Source organism: Oncorhynchus clarkii, chromosome 21, assembly GCF_045791955.1.
Source record: "Oncorhynchus clarkii lewisi isolate Uvic-CL-2024 chromosome 21, UVic_Ocla_1.0, whole genome shotgun sequence".
Lineage (NCBI taxonomy): Eukaryota > Metazoa > Chordata > Actinopteri > Salmoniformes > Salmonidae > Oncorhynchus > Oncorhynchus clarkii.
This window is the reverse complement of record NC_092167.1, coordinates 47,487,268-47,513,715: the sequence shown is the minus strand read 5'-3', so window position 1 is coordinate 47,513,715 and position 26,448 is coordinate 47,487,268. Positions and strand designations below refer to the sequence as shown.

At 42.7% G+C, this 26,448-nt stretch overlaps 1 protein-coding gene across 2 annotated transcripts in view; it reads left to right on the top strand.

Moving 5' to 3' along the window:
• LOC139379105 (ADAM metallopeptidase domain 19a) overlaps positions 1-26,448 on the top strand; it is a 203,415-nt gene that overhangs the window by 49,972 nt on the left and 126,995 nt on the right. The gene's annotated exons all lie outside the window — the stretch shown is intronic.

Below are 26,448 nucleotides of genomic sequence, written 5' to 3'. Positions count from 1 at the left end.
TGATCTCCTAGAGAGAAGACCTTGTCTGTTAAACACTGCTGATCTCCTAGAGAGAAGACCTTATCTGTTAAACACTGCTGATCTCTTAGAGAGAAGACCTTGTCTGTTAAACACTGCTGATCTCCTAAAGAGAAGACCTTGTCTGTTAAACACTGCTGATCTCCTAGAGAGAAGACCTTGTCTGTTAAACACTGCTGATCTCCTAGAGAGAAGACCTTGTCTGTTAAACACTGCTGATCTCCTAGAGAGAAGACCTTGTCTGTTAAACACTGCTGATCTCCTAGAGAGAAGACCTTGTCTGTTAAACACTGCTGATCTCCTAGAGAGAAGACCTTGTCTGTTAAACACTGCTGATCTCCTAAAGAGAAGACCTTGTCTGTTAAACACTGCTGATCTCCTAGAGAGAAGACCTTGTCTGTTAAACACTGCTGATCTCCTAGAGAGAAGACCTTGTCTGTTAAACACTGCTGATCTCCTAAAGAGAAGACCTTGTCTGTTAAACACTGCTGATCTCCTAGAGAGAAGACCTTGTCTGTTAAACACTGCTGATCTCCTAAAGAGAAGACCTTGTCTGTTAAACACTGCTGATCTCCTAGAGAGAAGACCTTGTCTGTTAAACACTGCTGATCTCCTAGAGAGAAGACCTTGTCTGTTAAACACTACTGATCTCCTAGAGAGAAGACCTTGTCTGTTAAACACTGCTGATCTCCTAGAGAGAAGACCTTGTCTGTTAAACACTGCTGATCTCCTAGAGAGAAGACCTTGTCTGTTAAACACTACTGATCTCCTAGAGAGAAGACCTTGTCTGTTAAACACTGCTGATCTCCTAGAGAGAAGACCTTGTCTGTTAAACACTGCTGATCTCCTAGAGAGAAGACCTTGTCTGTTAAACACTGCTGATCTCTTAGAGAGAAGACCTTGTCTGTTAAACACTGCTGATCTCCTAAAGAGAAGACCTTGTCTGTTAAACACTGCTGATCTCCTAGAGAGAAGACCTTGTCTGTTAAACACTGCTGATCTCCTAGAGAGAAGACCTTGTCTGTTAAACACTGCTGATCTCCTAGAGAGAAGACCTTGTCTGTTAAACACTGCTGATCTCCTAGAGAGAAGACCTTGTCTGTTAAACACTGCTGATCTCCTAGAGAGAAGACCTTGTCTGTTAAACACTGCTGATCTCCTAGAGAGAAGACCTTGTCTGTTAAACACTGCTGATCTCCTAGAGAGAAGACCTTGTCTGTTAAACACTGCTGATCTCCTAGAGAGAAGACCTTGTCTGTTAAACACTGCTGATCTCCTAGAGAGAAGACCTTGTCTGTTAAACACCGCTGATCTCCTAGAGAGAAGACCTTGTCTGTTAAACACTGCTGATCTCCTAGAGAGAAGACCTTGTCTGTTAAACACTGCTGATCTCCTAGAGAGAAGACCTTGTCTGTTAAACACTGCTGATCTCCTAGAGAGAAGACCTTGTCTGTTAAACACTGCTGATCTCCTAGAGAGAAGACCTTGTCTGTTAAACACTGCTGATCTCCTAGAGAGAAGACCTTGTCTGTTAAACACTGCTGATCTCCTAGAGAGAAGACCTTGTCTGTTAAACACTGCTGATCTCCTAAAGAGAAGACCTTGTCTGTTAAACACTGCTGATCTCCTAGAGAGAAGACCTTGTCTGTTAAACACTGCTGATCTCCTAAAGAGAAGACCTTGTCTGTTAAACACTGCTGATCTCCTAGAGAGAAGACCTTGTCTGTTAAACACTGCTGATCTCCTAGAGAGAAGACCTTGTCTGTTAAACACTGCTGATCTCCTAGAGAGAAGACCTTGTCTGTTAAACACTGCTGATCTCCTAGAGAGAAGACCTTGTCTGTTAAACACTGCTGATCTCCTAGAGAGAAGACCTTGTCTGTTAAACACTGCTGATCTCCTAGAGAGAAGACCTTGTCTGTTAAACACAGCTGATCTCCTAGAGAGAAGACCTTGTCTGTTAAACACTGCTGATCTCCTAGAGAGAAGACCTTGTCTGTTAAACACTGCTGATCTCCTAGAGAGAAGACCTTGTCTGTTAAACACAGCTGATCGCCTAAAGAGAAGCTCTAGAGAGACAACAGCTGGATAATAAAAGAGAGGGGGAGAGAGAGGATATGTCAACATTCTGTTTTCATCTTTATTTCAATCTTTTCATATACTTTTTCTCTCCATCTTCCCAGGTTAGCTGTGTCAGGTTACGAAAGCAACAGGTTGTGTGTGTGTGAGTGCGTTTGTGAGCATTTGTGTGTGTGTTTATGCCGTGAATTCTTCATTATAACATCAAGCAAATCTCCCGAGTGGCACACCGGTCTAAGGCACTGCATTGCAAAGCTGTAGTTGTCACTACAGCCACCCTGGTTAGAATCCAGGCTGTATCACAACCGGCTGTGATTGGGAGTCCCATAGGGTGGCGCACAATTGGCCCAGCATCATCCGGGTTAGGCCGGTGTAGGCTGTCATTGTAAATAAGAATTTGTTCTTAACTGACTCGCCTAGTTAAATTTAACAGGGTTAACAGGTTAACATCTCTAACAGGGTTAACAGGTTAACATCTCTAACAGGGTTAACACCTCTAACAGGGTTAACAGATTAACACCTCTAACAGGGTTAACATCTCTAACAGGGTTAACATCTCTAACAGGGTTAACATCTCTAACAGGATTAACATCTCTAACAGGGTTAACACCTCTAACAGGGTTAACAATTTAACACCTCTAACAGGGTTAACAGGGTTAACAGGTTAACACCTCTAACAGGGTTAACATCTCTAACAGGGTTAACAGGTTAACATCTCTAACAGGGTTAACACCTCTAACACCTCTAACATGGTTAACACCTCTAACAGGGTTAACAGGTTAACATCTCTAACAGGGTTAACACCTCTAACAGGGTTAACATCTCTAACAGGTTAGCATCTCTAACAGGGTTAACAGGTTAACATCTCTAACAGGGTTAACAGGTTAACACATCTAACAGGTTGACACCTCTAACAGGGTTAACAAGTTAACACCTCTAACACCTTTAACAGGGTTAACACCTCTAACAGGGTTAACAGGTTAACACCTCTAACAGGGTTAATACCGCTAACAGGGTTAATACCGCTAACAGGGTTAATACCGCTAACAGGGTTAACACCTCTAACAGGGTTAACATGTTTAACACCTCTTACATCCTGTTGGACTCCAGGGCCAGAGACTCATTATTCTCTCTTAGCGCTTCCCTTCAGTCTGCTTTGGTTTCCTCTTGGTTGCATTTGTTTCCCCCAGGACCAGAGTTGTTGTTGAAACGGATCCAATTGATTGTTAGTTTAATTTTAGAGGATGTTATTTCAAACCTGCATACCTCTCTTTGTGGGAAGGTGTGCTCTCAACCTGAAGTCGCAAGCTGACAAGGTGAATTGCTTCATATGATCATCCTGCTTATGGTGACCAGCTTTTGGAGTCTGGCATCTCTAAAGGCGTGATAGTAAAGAATATTGTTTTAAAGATTTAAAAAATAAATAATTAAAGCAGAGAGTGTAAACACAGTCAGTGTTTAATGTACCCCAACACTAAACACAACCCCAACCCCAAACCCAACCCCAACCCCAACCCCAATCCCAACCCTAAACCCAACCCCAACCCCAATCCCAATCCCAACCCTAAACCCAACCCCAACCCCAACCCTAAACACAACCCCAACCCCAACCCTAAACACAACCCCAACCCCAACCCTAAACACAACCCTAAACCCAACTCCAACCCTAAACACAACCCCAACCCAACCCCAACCCTAAACCCAACCCTAAACCCAACCCTAAACCCAACCCTAAACCCCAACCCTAAACACAACCCAACCCCAACCCTAAACCCAACCCTAAACACAACCCCAACCCCAACCATAAACCCAACCCCAACCCTAAACACAACCCTAAACCCAACCCCAACCCCAATCCCAACCCTAAACCCAACCCCAACCCTAAACACAACCCCAACCCCAACCCCAACCCTAAACACAACCCCAACCCCAACCCTAAACACAACCCTAAACCCAACTCCAACCCTAAACACAACCCCAACCCAACCCCAACCCTAAACCCAACCCTAAACCCAACCCTAAACACAACCCCAACCCCAACCCTAAACCCAACCCTAAACACAACCCAACCCCAACCCTAAACCCAACCCTAAACACAACCCCAACCCCAACCATAAACCCAACCCCAACCCTAAACACAACCCTAAACCCAACCCAACCCAACCCTAAACCCCAACCCTAAACACAACCCTAAACCCAACCCAACCCCAACCCAACCCCAACCCTAAACACAACCCTAAACCCAACCCCAATCCCAACCCCAATCCCAACCTTAAACCCAACCCCAACCCCAACCCTAAACACAACCCTAAACCCAACCCCAACCCCAACCCTAAACACAACCCTAAACCCAACCCAACCCCAACCCCAATCCCAACCCCAATCCCAATCCCAACCCTAAACACAACCCTAAACCCAACCCAACCCCAATCCCAACCCCAACCCCAATCCTAAACACAACCCTAAACCCAACCCAATCCCAACCCCAACCCCAATCCCAACCCCAACCCTAAACACAACCCTAAACCCAACCCAACCCCAACCCTAAACACAACCCTAAACCCAACCCCAATCCCAACCCCAACCCTAAACCCAACCCAACCCCAATCCCAACCCTAAACTCAATCCTAAACCCAACCCAACCCCAATCCCAACCCTAAACCCAACCCCAACCCTAAACACAACCCTAAACCCAAACTCAAACCCAACCCCAACCCTAAACAAAACCCTAAACCCAACCCCAATCCCAACCCTAAACCCAACCCCAACCCTAAACACAACCCTAAACCCAACCCTAAACCCAACCACAACCCTAAACCCAACCCCAACCCTAAACACAACCCTAAACCCAACCCTAAACCCAACCACAACCCTAAACCCAACCCCAACCCCAACCCTAAACACAACCCTAAACCCAACCCCAACCCTAACCCCAATCCCAACCCTAAACCCAACCCTAAACCCAACCCTAACCCCAACCCTAACCCCAACCCTAACTCCAACCCCAACCCAACCCCAACCCCAACCCTAACCCCAACTCAACCCCAACCCTAACCCCAACCCTAACCCCAACCCAACCCTAAACCCAACCCCAACCCTAAGCCTAACCCCAACCCCCAATCCCAATCCCAGCCCCAAACTAACCCAACCCAAACCCAACCCTAACCCCAACCCTTACCCCAACCCTAATCCCAACCCAACCCTAAACCCAACCCCAACCCTAACCCCAACCCCCAACACCAACCCAACCCTAACCCCAACCCCAAACCTAACCCCAACCCTTACCCCAACCCTAACCCCAACCCAACCCTAAACCCAACCCCAACCCTAACCCCAACCCCCAACCCTAACCCCAACCCTTACCCCAACCCTAAACCCAACCCCAACCCTAACCCTAACCCTAACCCCAACCCCCAATCCCAATCCCAGCCCCAGCCCCAACCCAACCCCAACCCTAAACCCTACCCCAACCCTAACCCCAACCCCCAACCCCAACCCCAACCCCAACCCTAACCCCAACCCTTACCCCAACCCCAACCCTAACCCTAACCCTAACCCCAACCCCCAATCCCAATCCCAGCCCCAGCCCCAACCCAACCCCAACCCTAAACCCTAACCCAAACCCCAACCCCAACCCCAACCCCAACCCTAACCCCAACCCTTACCCCAACCCTAAACCCAACCCCAACCCTAACCCTAACCCTAACCCCAACCCCCAATCCCAGCCCCAGCCCCAACCCAACCCCAACCCCAACCCAACCCCAACCCTGCTGCTGGAGGGGGCGTGGATGAATGAGGTGTCATTGTGTCTACTGGGAATCGTGTTGAGTATAAGAGGACGCCACTCAAATAAGTGAAACTGTGATCACGTTAAGAGTTTGGAGTGAGGAGATCTGAGGAGACGTCATGTCGACGAAGAGAGAGTTGTCTGTCGCTCCGTTGGGGATTGGGAGAGACGTTCTAGCGGGGATAGGACTTGTTTTCAAAGGAGTTTCGACGGACAGCGCTGGGGAACGGTCTTCAGACAAACACACACAGACGTTCGCAGACAAACACGCACACAGTGTCGTACACAACACAAGCATGTGCGCACAAACACATAAACACACACTAACACAGAGGCCACATCAGGTACATCACAACATACAATCCCTCAAATATGTTTCTCTCTCTCTCAAGTCTGCCACTACTCCCCCTCAAAACAAAACCCCAAGCATCATAACGAGAGACACTTTTAGAGTTATATTTATCCATTTAGCCTGCTGGCAATCATTAAAGTGAAGGTTGCTTGCTGCCAATGAACACACAGGCTGCATGTCCAAAAGCTGGAGCCAGAAAGGGCCTTTCTCTGTCTCTCTCTCTCTCTCTCTCTCTCTCTCTCTCTGTCTCTCTCTGTCTCTCTCTCTGTCTCTCTGTCTCTCTGTCTCTCTGTCTCTGTCTCTCTCTCTCTCTCTCTCTCTCTCTCTCTCCCTCTCTTTCTCCCTCCCTCCCTCCCTCTCTCTCCATCTCTCCCTCTCTCTCCATCTCTCCCTCCCTCCCACCCTCTCTCTCTCTCTCTTTCCATATCTCCCTCTCTCTCTCTCTCTCTCTCTCTCCATCTCTCCCTCCCACCCTCTCTCTATCCCTCAGTCCTGGCGATCATCACTTTCTCACTGATCTCCCGTGGAGATAGTAAGCAGCTCTGACAGCTAGGAGAGAGAGAGAGGAGGGAGGGGAGAGGTAGAGAGAGAGGAGGGAGGGAGAGGGAGAACAGCACACTCAGAGTCTTCAGAGAGCATGATTCCCAGGACCAGAGAGAGGGAGAGAGAGAGAGAGAGAGAGAGAGAGAGAGCAGACTAAGAGGCTTCTGGGAACATGATTCCCAGGACCCGAGGAGTGGCAGTGACTGTATTGGAACTTTTAGTGTCAAATAGGGTGCCTAGTAAATGTTACATGTTAGTCATTTAGCAGACACTCTTATCCAATTAGTGCATTCATCTTAAGATAGCTAGGTCAGACAACAACACATTAGAATTATATCAAGTACATTTTCCCTCAAAGTCTGTGCTAGTAGGAAAAGAGAAGTGTCTTCTTTTTTTAAGGGGGGGGGTCTGAGGTGCTGTGAGTTATTTAAGATACTTTTCTAAGGTTGCAGACGTTTTAGAAAGATGGGCAGGGACTCTGCTGTCTTGACTTTCGGGAGAAGCTTGTTCCACCATTGGGTGCCAGGACAGAGAAGAGCTTTGCGCGCTGAGTACCAGCTTAAGTTAGCTAAAGTCTGTATTATGTCTAAAGCACATTGGGACAAGCTGACAGCCTTACAGTTACAACACATCGAGCCGGTCTGGATCTCGAGTTTCGAGATCAGACAATGGGAGCCTTCAACAGATGTAAGAAGAATGGAGGCCGTTTTCCAACCATCCTGTTGGAGAACCATTGGCTGATAATGATAATGATTAGTGAGCGATTGTGAAGTGAATTGGCTCCAGACCCGCAGCCGGGTCCAGATTTTACAAAGCGCCGACATCAAATTGTATTACATCCTTTTAAATTCAGGGCATGTCCTCGGCAGCAATGGTTGAAAATGAGAAGGGGAATATAATACCTGAAGGGTTTTTTACTAGAGTTACAATTGATTGTTATTTGTATTGTTTGGGTGATGTTCACTGTGTAGGATGAGAGAAGAAGAAGTGAGGAAAGGAGTAGTAATGCTGAGAGAAGGCTTCTCTCTCTTCTCTCTCCTCTCTCTCTCTCTCTTCTCTCTCTTCTCTCTCCTCTCTCTCTTCTCTCTCCTCTCTCTCTCTCTCTTCTCTCTCTTCTCTCTCCTCTCTCTCTCTCTCTTCTCTCTCTTCTCTCTCCTCTCTCTCTCGCGTAGTGTTTGAGGTAATTACAATAGGCTTCAGCTTCCAGCTAGTGGATTAGATAAAGATTGATAATGGTGCTTTCATTTCAATTTCAAAGCCTGTGTGTATGTGAGAGAGCGTGCACAAGTGTGTGTGTGTGTATGTGTGTGTGTGTGTGAGAGCGGAAGAGTGTAAGAGTGTGTGTGTCTGTGCTCGCGCGTGCGTGTGTGATTTTTGTATACGGACTAAAAATGAAGTGCCAGTGAAGAAACCATCAGAGAATCTATTAAATGAAGTGAACAGAGATGGAAGTCATGCATTTGGCTGTGTTGCTTAGAGGAATGAAGGATTCAATTCTGGCAGCTCGTGTATTTCAGAATCTCCCAGTTAGGGTCACTGTTTGTTGGCTTCTCACAGAGGGGAAATATGTAGGTCATACTGCATCTTTATGTGTTTTTTATAAAACAAAGGCAATTTATATTTCATTATGTACTGTATTATTGTACAAAACATTAAGGACTCGTTCCTAAAATTGAGTTGCACCCTGCCTTTTTCCCTCAGAACAGCCTCAATTCATCAGGGCATATGGACTCTACAAGGTGTTGAAAGCGTTCCACAGGGATGCTGGCTCATGTTGACTCCAATGCTTCCCACAGTTGTGTCAAGTTGGCTGGATGTCCTTTGGGTGGTGGACCATTCTTGATACACACGGGAAACTGTTGATTGTGGGAAAAACCCAGCAGTGTTGCAGTTCTTGATACACACAGGAAAAACTGTTGAGTGTGAAAAACCCAGCAGCGTTGGAATTCTTCACACAAACCGGTGTGCCTGGCACTCACTACCGTATCCCGTTCAAGGGCACTTCAATCTTTTGTCTTGCCCGTTCACCTTCTGAATAGCATACATACACAATCCATGTCTCAATTGTCTCAAGGGATCATAGCTTTCACCTGGATTCACTTGGTCAGTCTATGTCATGGAAAGAGCCGTTGTTCTTTTGTACACTCAGTGTGTGTGTGTGTGTGTGTGTGTGTGTGTGTGTGTGTGTGTGTGTGTGTGTGTGTGTGTGTGTGTGTGTGTGTGTGTGCGTGTATATATATATATGTGTGTATATATACATACACTACATGACCAAAAGTATGTGGACACCTGCTCGTCGAACATCTCATTCCAAAATCACGGGCATTAATATGGAGTTGGTCCCCCCTTTGCTGCTATAACAGCCCCCACTCTTCTGGGAAGGCTTTCCACTAGATGTTGGAACATTGCTGCTATAACAGCCTCTGCTCTTCTGGGAAGGCTTTCCACTAGAAGTTGGAACATTGCTGCGGGGACTTGCTTCCATTCAGCCACAAGAGCGTTAGTGAGGTCGGGCACTGTTGTCAGGCTATTAGGCCTGGCTCGCAGTCGATGTTCCAATTCATCCCAAAGGTGTTCGATGGGAATCTTGACAGACCATTTCTGTATGGACCTTGCTTTGTGCACATTGTCATGCTGAAACAGGAAAGGGCTTTCCCCAAAAATGTTGCCACAAAGTTGGAAGCACAGAATCATCTAGAATATCATTATAGGCTGTAATGTTAAAATGTCCCTTCAATGGAAATATGGGTCCTAGCCCGAAACATGAACAACTATTCCTCCTCCACCAAACTTTACAGTTATGCATTGGAGCAGGTAGTGTTCTCCTGAAATCCGCCAAACCCAGATTCGTCTGTCTAACTGCTGCAGGTGATGCATGATTCATCACTCCAGAGAACACGTTTCCACTGCTCCAGAGTCCAATGGCGGCGAGCTTTACACCACTCCAGCCGACGCTTGGCATTGCGCATGGTGATCTTAGGCTTGTGTGCGGCTGCTCGGCCAAGGAAACACATTTCATGAAGCTCCCGACCAATAGTTCTTGTGCTCATGTTGCTTCCAGAGGCAGTTTCTCTGGAACTCGTTTCCACCTCACAATAACAGCACTTACAGTTGACCAGGGCAGTTCAAGCAGGGGAGAAATGTGACGAACTGACTTGTTGGAATGGTGACATCCTATGACTGTGCCACTGAGCTCTTCAGTAAGGCAATTCTACTGCCAAATCCACTAATTTGAAAGGGTGTCCACATACATACACATAGATAGATAGATAGATAGATATCTATCTATCTATCTATCTATCTATCTATCTATCTATCTATCTATCTATCTATCTAGTCCCAGTCAAACGTTTGGACACACCTACTCATTCAAGGGTTTTTCTTTATTTTGACTATTTTCTACATGTAATGGCATTTTTCTACACTTTTGGCATTCTCTCAACCAGCTTCACCTGGAATGATTTTCAGCTTTAGGAGGAAGTCATCTGAAATGCTTTTCCAACAGTCTTGAAGGAGTTCCCACATATGCTGAGCACTTGTTGGCTGCTTTTCCTTCACTCTGTGATCCAACTCATCCCAAACCATCTCAATAAGGGATGAGTTTGTGAGATTGTTGAGGCCAGGTCATCTGATGCAGCACTCCATCACTCTCCTTGTTGGTCAAATAGCCATTACACAGCCTGGAGGTGTGTTTTGGGTCATTTTCCTGTTGAAAAACAAATGACAGTCCCACAGTCCCACTAAGCGCAAACCAGATGGGATGGCGTATCGCTGCAGAATGCTGTGGTAGCCATGCTGGTTAAGTGTGCCTTGAGTTCTACATAAATCACTGACAGTGTCACCAGCAAAGCACCCCCACACCATCACACCTCCTCCTCTTTGCTTCAACTTGGGAACCATACATGCGGAGATCATCCGTTCACCTACTCTGCGTCTCACAAAGACCAAATAGCTCAAATTTGCACTCATCAGACCAAAAGACGGATTTCCACCAGTCTAATGTCCATTGCTCTTCTTGGCCCAAGCAAGTCTCTGCTTCTTGTTGGTGTCCTTTAGTAGTGGGTTCTTCACAGCAATTCAACCATGAAGACCCGATTCACGCAGTCTCCTCGGAACAGTTGATGTTGAGATTTGTCTGTTACTTGAACTCTGTGAATCACTTGAACAAACGTTCAAAGTTCTTGAAATGTTCCGTATTGACTGATCTTCATGTCTTAAAGTAATGATGGACTGTAATTTTTCTTAGCTTATTTCAGCTGTTCTTGCCATAATATGGACTTGGTCTTTTACCAAATAGGTCTATCTTCTGAATACCAACCCTACCTTGTCACAACACCACTGATTGTCTCAAACGCATTAAGAAGGAAAGAAATTCCACATTAGTACTTTCAACAAGGCACACCTGTTAATTGAAATGCGTTCCAGGTGACTACCTCATGAAGCTGGTTGAGAGAATCCCAAGAGTGTGCAAAGCTGTCAAGGCAAAGGGTGGCAACTTTGAAGAATCTCAAATATAAAATATATTTACATTTGTAAACACTTTTTTGGTTACTACATGATTCCATACGCGTTATTTCACATATGTGATTCCATATATGCTATTATTCTACAATGTAGAAAATAGTAAAAATAAAGAAAAACCCTTGAATGTAGGCGTGTCCAAACATTTGACTGGTGCTGTATATATTTACCCAAAAATATATGGGGGATTGGAAACGTTGCAGACAATTACATTGATGGATGCTCCAATTTATCTGCAATATTAAAGCTGATCCGCCCTTAGAAAGATAGTATAACATTGGTCTGCATGTGTAGGAGGATATTGCGTCATGATTGCAAGGCGTTGCAATATCTTTTACAACTGTCTGGTTTTAATATCTATTCTAGAATGTCCTTCTAGCCAATCAGAAACAAGTATTCAACAATGCTGTGGTATATTTGTAAAATGGTTGGTTTGAACCCTGAACGCTGATTGGCTGACAGCTGTGACGAGGCCTGAAACCAAAGCCGTGTGAATATGTACGGCAGTCTGCATGTCTTTGTGTAGTTAGCAGCTAGGCTATGATTCATACGCATCTAGGGACTGTAAAGACCCAACCGGGGACTACGGTTCACCAGTAAAACTGTTTTATGGAACAATTACAACTGTTCTCACAACAGCTCTTAGTTCACTCTTTGAGTCTTAGAAGGGTGTGCTTGAAAGGATACACATAACTCTGCAATGTTGGGTTGTATTGGAGAGAGTCTCAGTCTTGAATCATTTTCCACACAGTCTGTGCCTGTATTTAGTTTTCATGCTAGTGAGGGCTGAGAATCAACTCTCACATAGGTACGTGGTTGCAAATGGCATCAGTCCTCATCCCGTCAGTAGAGGATGCCTGGCTATTCTTTAAAAGTGCTTTCCTCACCAGCTTAAATAAGCATGCCCCATTCAAAAAATTTAGAACCAGGAATAGATATAGTCCTTGGTTCACTCCAGACCTGACTGCCCTTGACCAGCACAAAAACATCCTGTGGCGTATCGCATTAGAATCGAATAGCCCCCGTGATATGCAACTTTTCAGGGAAGTTAGGAACAAATATACACAGGAAAGCAAAGACTAGCTTCTTCAAACATAAATTTGCATCCTGTAGCACAAATTCCAAAAAAGTTTTGGGACACTGTAAAGTCCATGGAGAATAAGAGCACCTTCTTCCAGCTGCCCACTGCACTGAGGCTAGGAAACACTGTCTCCACTATAATTGAGAATTTCAATAAGCATTTTTCTATTTCTTTTCATTTTTTTGCCTGGTTCTACTTCTCAGATAGAGTTCAGTGTGTCAAATCGGAGGGCCTGTTGTCCGGTCCTCTGACAGTCTCTATGGGGGTGCCACAGGGTTTAATTCTCAGACTGACTATTTTATCTGTATATATCAATGATGTCGCTCTTACTGCTGATGATTCTCTGATCCACCTCTACGCAGACGACACCATTCTGTATACTTCTGGCCCTTCTTTGGAAGCTAACCTCCAAATGAGCTTCAATGCCTTCCGTGGCCTCGAACTGCTCTTAAATGCAAGTAAAACTAAATGCATGCTCTTCAACCAATAGCTGCCCGCACTTGCCCACCCATCCAGCATCACTACTCTGGACAGTTCTGACTCAGAATATGTGGACAACTACAAATACCTAGAAGTCTGGCTAGACTGTAAACTCTCCTACCAGACTCACATTAAGCATCTCCAATCCAAAATTAAATCTAGAATCGGCTTCCTAAGCCCCCTTCACTCACGCTGCCAAACATACCCTCGTAAAACTGACTATCCTTCCGATCCCTGACTTCGGCGATGTCATTTACAAAATAGCCTCCAACACTCTACTCTGCAAATTGGATGTAGTCTGTCACAGTGCCATCCGTTTTGTCAGCAAAGCCCCATATACTACCCACCACTGCGACCTGTATGCTCTCGTTGGCTGGCCCTCGCATCATATTCGTCGCCAAACCCACTGGCTCCAGGTCATCTATTAGACCCTACTAGGTAAAGTCTCCCCTTATCTCAGCTCGCTGGTCACCATAACAGCACCCACCTGTAGCACGCGCTCCAGCAGGTATATCTCACTGGTCACCCCCAAAACCAATTCTTCCTTTGGCCGCCTTCCTTTCCAGTTCTCTGCTGCCAATAACTGGAACGAACTACAAAAGTCTCTGAAACTGGAGACACTTATCTCCCTCACTAGCTTTAAACACCAGCTGTCAGAGCAGCTCACAGATTACTGCACCTGTACATAGCCCACCTATAATTTATTTACTTTGCTCCTTTGCACCCCATTATTCCTACCTCTACCATGCACATTCTTCCACTGCAAATCTCCCATTCCAGTGGTTTACTTGCTGTATTGTATTTACTCTTTACTCTTTGTTGCCTTTACCTCCCTTATCTCACCTCATTTGCTCACATCGTATATAGACTCATTTTTCTACTGTATTATTTACTGTATGTTTGTTTTATTCCATGTGTAACTCTGTGTTGTTGTAAGTGTCAAACTGCTTTGCTTTATCTTGGTCAGGTCGCAATTGTAAATGAGAACTTGTTCTCAACTTGCCTACCTGGTTACATAAAGTTGAAGAAAAAAAACAAGAAAAAAAAACAAAGTTAACCATTTTCACTGTAGTGTCCAAATCATCTTTCAAGCTGTCAGGCATTCCTTTGGCAGCAAGAGCCTCTCGGTGGATGCTGCAGTGTTCCCAAGTGGCGTCGAGAGCAACTGCTTGCACACACGTTATCATTCCACTATGTCCCCCTCTCATGGCTTTTGCGCCATCAGTACAAATACCAATACATCTTGACCACCAAAGTACATTTGATGTCACAAAGCTATCCAGTACTTTAAAAATATCCTCTCCTGTTGTCCTGGTTACCAGCGGTTTGCAGAAGAGGACGTCTTCCTTAATTGACCCCCCATAAACATAGCGGACATATACCAGGAGCTGTGCCAGGCCCGCCACCTCTGTTGACTCATCCAGCTGTAACGCATAGAATTCACTGGCTTGTATGCGAAGCAGTAATTGTTTCAAAACCTCTCCTGCCATGTCGCTGATGCGTTGTGAAACAGTGTTGTTTGATGAAGACATTGTCTGTATAGTTTTTTTGGCCTTTTCCCCCAGCATTGTCCCAGCCATATCCGCAGCAGCAGGGAGAATGAAGTCCTCCACAATAGTATGGGGCTTGTCTGTCCTAGCCACTCGGTAGCTCACCATATAAGACGCTTCTAGCACCTTCTTATGAATGGTACCTGTTGCTTTTATACATGTCTTACTACTCGAAAGTCATCTTCCTTCTCGCTCAATCATCTCCTGTTGCTTATTTTTCAAAATGTCCTGTTTTGTTTCTAAATGCCTGAGCAAGAGTGAAGGTTTCCTGCGAGAGAGTAACGGTTAATGTGATTGGATGAGTAACGCTTAATGTGATTGGATGTTTAATTATTTGACCAGGCTACTTTTTTTTTTTTTTTTACCTATTTGACATTGTGTTGTTATTTCGCTGAACGCGAGTTGGTTTAATTTTATGGTAGTGAAACTACTCAGGCGAGGAAGAAAATTAAAAAAACTCACCCAAATGTATAGCCTCGTTGGAAAATATAAATGTACTGTTTTTGAAAATGTGATTAAGGAAAAAAAATATACTATTATTTCCAGTTTGGGAATACTTGCTCTAACGCCTTTTCAGGGCTGCTATGTGACACACTCACAGCTTTAGCCCGGGTATAACACCGGTGCAGTGTCATTAGGAGTGAGTGGCGGTGGGCGTTAGCAACTGCAATCAGCAACCCCAATCACACAGCTCAGTCCGGACCATGCTGGGCAACAGTGGGGGTTTATTGTAATTTGCCTGTTGAGCAGAGGGTTGGTGCCATCAGTCAAACCGTAGGAGGGGCATAGTGGGATGTAGTTAATTTCAAGGTGTGAGAGTTACGTCAGTATAATGTTACCCCCCCCCCCCCCCCCCCCCCCTGACGTGTTATAGGAATCCACATGGCCAATGGTGACCGTCCTAGTGTTAGAGATAGGAACAGTATTTGTAGTTCGGCTCCACTACTCCCAGGTACTTCGAGGTGCTTTAGGATAGAGTAGAATACTGTATTGCCCAGAGAGTCAGTATAGCCCAGGAAGGGTTTGAAATCCCAACTCTGCAGTGTTAAGTACTGTACCATTCAGTCAGTGTAGAGACTCTGCAGTGTTAAATACTAAATATAAATACTGTACCATTCAGTCAGCGTAGAGACTCTGCAGTGTTAAATACTAAATATAAATACTGTATCATTCAGTCAGTGTAGAGACTCCGCTGTGTTAAATACTGTATCATTCAGTCAGTGTAGAGACTCTGCAGTGTTAAATACTATCATTCAGTCAGTGTAGAGACTCCGCTGTGTTAAATACTATCATTCAGTCAGTGTAGAGACTCCGCTGTGTTAAATACTAAATATAAATACTGTACCATTCAGTCAGCGTAGAGACTCTGCAGTGTTAAATGCTGTACCATTCAGTCAGCGTAGAGACTCTGCAGTGTTAAATGCTGTATCATTCAGTCAGTGTAGAGACTCTGCAGTGTTAAATACTAAATATAAATACTGTATCATTCAGTCAGCGTAGAGACTCTGCAGTGTTAAATGCTGTACCATTCAGTCAGTGTAGAGACTCTGCAGTGTTAAATACTGTACCATTCAGTCAGTGTAGAGACTCCGCAATGTTAAATACTAAATATAAATACTGTATCATTCAGTCAGTGTAGAGACTCTGCTGTGTTAAATACTAAATATAAATACTGTACCATTCGGTCAGCGTAGAGACTCTGCAGTGTTAAATGCTGTATCATTCAGTCAGTGTAGAGACTCTGCAGTGTTAAATACTAAATATAAATACTGTACCATTCAGTCAGCGTAGAGACTCTGCAGTGTCAAATGCTGTATCATTCAGTCAGTATAGAGACTCTGCAGTGTTAAATACTAAATATAAATACTGTACCATTCAGTCAGCGTAGAGACTCTGCAGTGTTAAATGCTGTATCATTCAGTCAGTGTAGAGACTCTGCAGTGTTAAATACTAAATATAAATACTGTACCATTCAGTCAGCGTAGAGACTCTGCAGTGTTAAATGCTGTACCATTCAGTCAGTGTAGAGACTCTGCAGTGTTAAATGCTGTACCATTCAGTCAGCGTAGAGACTCTGCAGTGTTAAATACTGTATCATTCAGTCAGTGTAGAGACTCTGCAGTGTTAAATACTGTATCATTCAGTCAGTGTAGAGACTCCGCTGTGTTAAATACTGTATCATTCAGTCAGTGTAGAGACTCTGCTGTGTTAAATACTGTATCATTCAGTCAGTATAGAGACTCTGCTATGTTAAATACTGTACCATTCAGTCAGTGTAGAGACTCCGCAATGTTAAATGCTGTACCATTCAGTCAGTGTAGAGACTCTGCAGTGTTAAATACTAAATATAAATACTGTATCATTCAGTCAGTGTAGAGACTCTGCAGTGTTAAATGCTGTACCATTCAGTCAGTGTAGAGACTCTGCAGTGTTAAATGCTGTACCATTCAGTCAGTGTAGAGACTCCGCAATGTTAAATACTAAATATAAATTCTGTATCAGTCAGTCAGTGTAGAGACTCTGCAGTGTTAAATACTAAATATAAATACTGTACCATTCAGTCTTTGTGACTGTGTACTAACAGCAACAAATTTCAGCTTCGGTAGAATGCGTCTAAAGGACATTGTTTCAAACCAGGGATACTCTGATGAAGGTCTGACAACCGAAAGCTCAGCCCTAAATATTATTGAAAACTATGCATTGATCCTGAGTGTGCGCGGAGATTCCTTTTCATTTTGTAACCAGGGGTACATGACATCAGTGACAGCTTCAGAGGAGTGCTTTTAAAGTATCCCGCTTCAAACCAGGGATACATAACATAAATGCCTCAACACCCACTACCGACGTGGAAAGGGTATTAATAGAGAGCTGTGTCGGTTAGCGCTGAGCAGCTATGTTGAATGACACTCAGCCTCTCTCCGCCTCTGTTGCTGTTCACTGCGTGGTGCAGGCCTCTTCTGTTACACCTGGAGCTGTGAACTAACGGGCTCCGGGTTTTCTATTATGGGCTGTAGTGAGTCATGGATGTCTTTGGAGCGGGCCGAGATGTGCGTGCGTGTGTCTGGCTGATGTCATTTTACACGCTAAGTGCAGAGCTTGCTCTCTTTCTCTCTCACTGTCATAGGTCTCTCTCACTGTCATACATCTCTCACTGTCATACATCTCTCACTGTCATACATCTCTCGCTGCCATACATCTCTCGCTGTCATAGGTCTCTCGCTGCCATACATCTCTCATTGTCATACATCTCTCGCTGTCATAGGTCTCTCACTGTCATACATCTCTCACTGCCATACATCTCTCGCTGCCATACATCTCTCGCTGCCATACATCTCTCACTGCCATACATCTCTCACTGCCATACATCTCTCACTGCCTTACATCTCTCGCTGCCATACATCTCTCACTGCCTTACATCTCTCACTGCCTTACATCTCTCGCTGCCATACATCTCTCACTGCCTTACATCTCTCGCTGCCTTACATCTCTTGCCGTCATAGATCTTTCGCCGCCATAGGTCTCTCGCCGCCATAGGTCTCTCGCCGCCATAGGTCTCTCGCCGCCATAGGTATCTCGCCGCCATAGATCTCTCACTGCCATAGATCTCTCACTGCCATACATATCTCGCTGCCATAGATCTCTCACTGCCATAGATCTCTCACTGCCATATATATCTCGCTGCCATATATATCTCGCTGCCATACGTCTCTCGCTGTCATATTTTTAAAATATTTTATATATTTTATATATATATTACACCTTTATTTAACCAGGTAGGCTAGTTGAGAACACCTTTATTTAACCAGGTAGGCTAGTTGAGAACACCTTTATTTAACCAGGTAGGCCAGTTGAGAACACCTTTATTTAACCAGGTAGGCTAGTTGAGAACACCTTTATTTAACCAGGTAGGCTAGTTGAGAACACCTTTATTTAATCAGGTAGGCTAGTTGAGAACACCTTTATTTAACCAGGTAGGCTAGTTGAGAACACCTTTATTTAACCAGGTAGGCTAGTTGAGAACACCTTTATTTAACCAGGTAGGCTAGTTGAGAACACCTTTATTTAACCAGGTAGGCTAGTTGAGAACACCTTTATTTAACCAGGTAGGCTAGTTGAGAACACCTTTATTTAACCAGGTAGGCCAGTTGAGAACACCTTTATTTAACCAGGTAGGCCAGTTGAGAACACCTTTATTTAACCAGGTAGGCTAGTTGAGAACACCTTTATTTAACCATGTAGGCTAGTTGAGAACACCTTTATTTAACCAGGTAGGCCAGTTGAGAACACCTTTATTTAACCAGGTAGGCTAGTTGAGAACACCTTTATTTAACCAGGTAGGCCAGTTGAGAACACCTTTATTTAACCAGGTAGGCCAGTTGAGAACACCTTTATTTAACCAGGTAGGCCAGTTGAGAACACCTTTATTTAACCAGGTAGGCTAGTTGAGAACACCTTTATTTAACCATGTAGGCTAGTTGAGAACACCTTTATTTAACCAGGTAGGCCAGTTGAGAACACCTTTATTTAACCAGGTAGGCTAGTTGAGAACACCTTTATTTAACCAGGTAGGCCAGTTGAGAACACCTTTATTTAACCAGGTAGGCTAGTTGAGAACACCTTTATTTAACCAGGTAGGCCAGTTGAGAACACCTTTATTTAACCAGGTAGGCCAGTTGAGAACACCTTTATTTAACCAGGTAGGCCAGTTGAGAACACCTTTATTTAACCAGGTAGGCTAGTTGAGAACACCTTTATTTAACCATGTAGGCTAGTTGAGAACACCTTTATTTAACCAGGTAGGCCAGTTGAGAACACCTTTATTTAACCAGGTAGGCTAGTTGAGAACACCTTTATTTAACCAGGTAGGCCAGTTGAGAACACCTTTATTTAACCAGGTAGGCCAGTTGAGAACACCTTTATTTAACCAGGTAGGCTAGTTGAGAACACCTTTATTTAACCAGGTAGGCTAGTTGAGAACACCTTTATTTAACCAGGTAGGTCAGTTGAGAACACCTTTATTCAACCAGGTAGGCTAGTTGAGAACACCTTTATTTAACCAGGTAGGCCAGTTGAGAACACCTTTATTTAACCAGGTAGGCCAGTTGAGAACACCTTTATTTAACCAGGTAGGCTAGTTGAGAACACCTTTATTTAACCATGTAGGCTAGTTGAGAACACCTTTATTTAACCAGGTAGGCTAGTTGAGAACACCTTTATTTAACCAGGTAGGCTAGTTGAGAACACCTTTATTTAACCAGGTAGGCTAGTTGAGAACACCTTTATTTAACCAGGTAGGCTAGTTGAGAACACCTTTATTTAACCAGGTAGGCAAGTTGAGAACACCTTTATTTAACCAGGTAGGCTAGTTGAGAACACCTTTATTTAACCAGGTAGGCTAGTTGAGAACAAGTTCTCATTTACATCTACGACTTGGCCACGATAAAGCAAAGCAGTGCGACACAAACAACACAGAGTTACACATGGAGTAAACAAAAATACAGTCAATAATACAATAGAAAAAGTATATATACATTGTGTGCAAATGAGGTAGGATAAGGGAGGTAAGGCAGCTGGTGCTTAAAGTTAGTGAGGTAGACGTAGAAGTCTCCAGCTTTAGGGATTTTTGCAGTTCGTTCCAGTCATTGGCAGCAGAGAACTGGAAGGAAAGGCGGCCAAAGGAGGAGTTTGCTTTGGGGATGACCAGTGAAATATACCTGCTGGAGCGCGTGCTACGGGTGGATGCTGCTATGGTGACCACTAAGCTGAGATAAGGGGAGACTTTACCTAGTAGGGTCTTATAGATGACCTGGAGCCAGTGGGTTTGGCGATGAATATGAAGCGAGGGCCAGCCAATGAGAGCATACAGGTCGCAGTGGTGGGTAGTATATGGGGCTTTGGTGACGTAATGGATGGCACTGTGAAAACTGCATCCAATTTGTTGAGGAGAGTGTTGGAGGCTATTTTGTAAATGACATCGCCGAAGTCAAGGATCGGTAGGATAGTCAATTTTACGAGGGTTTGTTTGGCAGCATGAGTGAAGGATGCTTTGTTGCAAAATAGGAAGCCGATTCTAGATTTAATTTTGGATTGGAGATGCTTAATGTGAGTCTGGAAGGAGAGTTTACAGTCTAACCAGACACCTAGGTACAGTATGTACAGTGGGGAGAACAAGTATTTGATACACTGCCGATTTTGCAGGTTTTCCTACTTACAAAGCATGTAGAGGTCTGTAATTTTTATCATGGGTTCACTTCAACTGTGAGATGGAATCCAAAACAACATGATTTCTCTCACTGTCATACGTCTCTCACTGTCATACATCTCTCACTGTCATACATCTCTCACTGTCATACATCTCTCACTGTCATACATCTCTCACTCTTTTTCATCACGTCCTTTCTTGTCCCAGTAATGGGAAAATGGGAATGAGGGAATGGGGCCATTGGGCCGTCTCCTCCTTCATTCCTCATCCTCTCCTCGTCCCTTAGCCAAGACCGGAGGTCTGTTTTGGGGATTAGTCTACTTTAGAGGCTCAGTGCTTGCAGCGATGCAACAAATCGGCTCACAATCTGTTCGAAACACACAAAGGACATGTTTTAATTTGTCAACGGCAACAACAGGTCAATGTTGGACTGCATGTGGTGGAAAGCAATAGTGGCATTCCAGAGATGTCCTCCTTTATTTAGGAAATAAGGTAATAAGAGACCATAGTCCATAACAAATCCCTTTACCTGTGAATATAGTCCATAGCAAACCCTTTAACTGTGACTAGTCCATAACAAACCCTTTAACTGTGAATATAGTCCATAGCAAACCCTTTAACTGTGACTAGTCCATAACAAACCCTTTACCTGTGACTATAGTCCATAGCAAACCCTTTAACTGTGACTATAGTCCATAACAAACCCTTTACCTGTGACTATAGTCCATAACAAACCCTTTAACTGTGACTATAGTCCATAGCAAACCCTTTACCTGTGACTATAGTCCATAGCAAACCCTTTAACTGTGACTATAGTCCATAGCAAACCCTTTAACTGTGACTATAGTCCATAGCAAACCCTTTACCTGTGACTATAGTCCATAGCAAACCCTTTACCTGTGACTATAGTCCATAGTAAACCCTTTACCTGTGACTATAGTCCATAACAAACCCTTTATCTGTGACTATAGTCCATAGCAAACCCTTTAACTGTGACTATAGTCCATAGCAAACCCTTTACCTGTGACTATAGTCCATAGCAAACCCTTTAACTGTGACTATAGTCCATAGCAAACCCTTTAACTGTGACTATAGTCGATAGCAAACCCTTTACCTGTGACTATAGTCCATAGCAAACCCTTTAACTGTGACTATAGTCCATAGCAAACCCTTTAACTGTGACTATAGTCCATAGCAAACCCTTTACCTGTGACTATAGTCCATAACAAACCCTTTAACTGTGACTATAGTCCATAGCAAACCCTTTAACTGTGACTATAGTCCATAGCAAACCCTTTACCTGTGACTATAGTCCATAGCAAACCCTTTACCTGTGACTATAGTCCATAACAAACCCTTTAACTGTGACTATAGTCCATGGCAAACCCTTTACCTGTGACTATAGTCCATAGCAAACCCTTTAACTGTGACTATAGTCCATAGCAAACCCTTTACCTGTGACTATAGTCCATAACAAACCCTTTAACTGTGACTATAGTCCATGGCAAACCCTTTACCTGTGACTATAGTCCATAGCAAACCCTTTAACTGTGACTATAGTCCATAGCAAACCCTTTAACTGTGACTAGTCCATAACAAACCCTTTAACTGTGACTATAGTCCATGGCTTTAGTCCTGATATGATTTTCATTCCATCATCCTTATCTTTCTATAGTCCCTTGTAAAAGAGGACTTCAAATGGGTGTAATGAGTCTAATGGGTCTGATGGGTCTGATGGGTCTGATAGAACTGATGGGTCTGATAGGTCTGATGGGTCTGCCTGGGTCTGATGGGTCTGATGGGTCTGCCTGGGTCTGATGGGTCTGATGGGTCTGTTGGGTCTGCCTGGGTCTGATGGGTCTGATGGGTCTGATGGGTCTGATGGGTCTGCCTGGGTCTGCCTGGGTCTGATGGGTCTGATGGGTCTGCCTGGGTCTGATGGGTCTGATGGGTCTGCCTGGGTCTGATGGGTCTGCCTGGGTCTGATGAGTCTGCCTGGGTCTGATGGGTCTGCCTGGGTCTGATGGGTCTGCCTGGGTCTGATGGTTCTGCCTGGGTCTGATAGGTCTGCCTGCGTCTGATGTGTCTGCCTGGGTCTGATGGGTCTGCCTGGGTCTGATGGTTCTGCCTGGGTCTGATGGGTCTGCCTGGGTCTGATGGGTCTAATGGGTCTGCCTGGATAAATGCTTCTTTACTTTTGAAATGTCAGACTTAATATGGTATTACATCCTACTTTTTGTTAATACGGTATTACATCCTACTGTTAGTTAATACGGTATTACATCCTACTGTTAGTTAATACGGTATTACATCCTACTGTTAGTTAATATGGTATAACATCCTACTGTTAGTTAATACAGTATTACATCCTACTGTTAATATGGTATTACATCCTACTGTTAATACGGTATTACATCCTACTGTTAGTTAATATGGTATTACATCCTACTGTTAGTTAATATGGTATTACATCCTACTGTTAATACGGTATTACACCCTACTGTTAATATGGTATTACATCCTACTGTTAGTTAATATGGTATTACATCCTACTGTTAATACGGTATTACACCCTACTGTTAGTTAATACGGTATTACATCCTACTGTTAGTTAATACAGTATTACATCCTACTGTTAATATGGTATTACATCCTACTGTTAGTTAATATGGTATTACATCCTACTGTTAATATGGTATTACATCCTACTGTTAATATGGTATTACATCCTACTGTTAGTTAATATGGTATTACATCCTACTGTTAATACAGTATTACATCCTACTGTTAGTTAATATGGTATTATATCCTACTGTTAGTTAATACGGTATTACATCCTACTGTTAGTTAATACAGTATTACATCCTACTGTTAGTTAATATGGTATTACATCCTACTGTTAATACAGTATTACATCCTACTGTTAGTTAATATGGTATTACATCCTACTGTTAGTTAATACAGTATTACATCCTACTGTTAATACAATATTACATCCTACTGTTAGTTAATACGGTATTACATCCTACTGTTAGTTAATATGGTATTACATCCTACTGTTAATACGGTATTACATCCTACTGTTAGTTAATACAGTATTACATCCTACTGTTAATACGGTATTACATCCTACTGTTAATATGGTATTACATCCTACTGTTAATACGGTATTACATCCTACTGTTAGTTAATACGGTATTACATCCTACTGTTAATACGGTATTATATCCTACTGTTAGTTAATACGATATTACATCCTACTGTTAATACGGTATTACATCCTACTGTTAGTTAATATGTTATTACATCCTACTGTTAGTTAATACAGTATTACATCCTACTGTTAATACGGTATTACATCCTACTGTTAGTTAATATGGTATAACATCCTACTGTTAGTTAATACAGTATTACATCCTACTGTTAATACGGTATTACATCCTACTGTTAGTTAATACGGTATTACATCCTACTGTTAGTTAATACAGTATTACATCCTACTGTTAATACGGTATTACATCCTACTGTTAGTTAATATGGTATAACATCCTACTGTTAGTTAATACAGTATTACATCCTACTGTTAATACGGTATTACATCATACTGTTAGTTAATACAGTATTACATCCTACTGTTAATAGGGTATTACATCCTACTGTTAGTTAATATGGTATTACATCCTACTGTTAGTTAATACAGTATTACATCCTACTGTTAATAGGGTATTACATCCTACTGTTAGTTAATACGGTATTACATCCTACTGTTAATAGGGTATTACATCCTACTGTTAGTTAATATGGTATTACATCCTACTGTTAGTTAATACAGTATTACATCCTACTGTTAATAGGGTATTACATCCTACTGTTAGTTAATAGGGTATTACATCCTACTGTTAGTTATTACGGTATTACATCCTACTGTTAATACGGTATTACATCCTACTGTTAATACAGTATTACATCCTACTGTTAATACGGTATTACATCCTACTGTTAATACAGTATTACATCCTACTGTTAATACGGTATTACATCCTACTGTTAATAGGGTATTACATCCTACTGTTAATACAGTATTACATCCTACTGTTAGTTAATACGGTATTACATCCTACTGTTAATACAGTATTACATCCTACTGTTAATACGGTATTACATCCTACTGTTAATACAGTATTACATCCTACTGTTAATACGGTATTACATCCTACTGTTAATAGGGTATTACATCCTACTGTTAGTTAATACGGTATTACATCCTACTGTTAGTTAATACGGTATTACATCCTACTGTTAATACGGTATTACATCCTACTTTTAGTTAATACGGTATTACATCCTACTGTTAATAGGGTATTACATCCTACTGTTAGTTAATACAGTATTACATCCTACTGTTAATACGGTATTACACCCTACTGTTAGTTAATACGGTATTACATCCTACTATTAATACGGTATTACATCCTACTGTTAATACAGTATTACATCCTACTGTTAGTTTATACGGTATTACATCCTACTGTTAATACAGTATTACATCCTACTGTTAATACGGTATTACATCCTACTGTTAGTTAATATGGTATTACATCCTACTGTTAATACAGTATTACATCCTACTGTTAATACAGTATTACATCCTACTGTTAGTTCATACAGTATTACATCCTACTGTTAGTTAATACAGTATTACATCCTACTGTTAATATGGTATTACATCCTACTGTTAGTTAATACGGTATTACATCCTACTGTTAATACAGTATTACATCCTACTGTTAATACAGTATTACATCCTACTGTTAATATGGTATTACATCCTACTGTTAGTTAATACAGTATTACATCCTACTGTTAGTTAATACGGTATTACATCCTACTGTTAGTTAATACAGTATTACATCCTACTGTTAATACAGTATTACATCCTACTGTTAGTTAATATGGTATTACATCCTACTGTTAGTTAATACGGTATTACATCCTACTGTTAATACAGTATTACATCCTACTGTTAATAAGGTATTACATCCTACTGTTAGTTAATACGGTATTACATCCTACTGTTAATACAGTATTACATCCTACTGTTAATATGGTATTACATCCTACTGTTAGTTAATACAGTATTACATCCTACTGTTAATACAGTATTACATCCTACTGTTAATACGGTATTACATCCTACTGTTAGTTAATATGGTATTACATCCTACTGTTAGTTAATATGGTATTACATCCTACTGTTAGTTAATATGGTATTACATCCTACTGTTAATACGGTATTACATCCTACTGTTAGTTAATACAGTATTACATCCTACTGTTAGTTAATACAGTATTACATCCTACTGTTAGTTAATACAGTATTACATCCTACTGTTAGTTAATACAGTATTACATCCTACTGTTAGTTAATACAGTATTACATCCTACTGTTAGTTAATACAGTATTACATCCTACTGTTAGTTAATACAGTATTACATCCTACTGTTAATATGGTATTACATCCTACTGTTAGTTAATATGGTATTACATCCTACTGTTAGTTAATACGGTATTACCTCCTACTGTTTGCGATTGTACTGTGGCTGACTGAGAATGACACATTCTCACTGAGTGGGCCCAGCTCAAATACCACAACACACATTCACAATCAAGCCAATGACATGTCCAAGGCCTCAGGAACTAAGAGGAGGGGAGGGCTGGCTGGAGTGGAGCTTTCCTCATATACCTGGGGGGAGGTGTGTGTGTGTGTGTGTGTGTGTGTGTGTGTGTGTGTGTGTGTGTGTGTGTGTGTGTGTGTGTGTGTGTGTGTGTGTGTG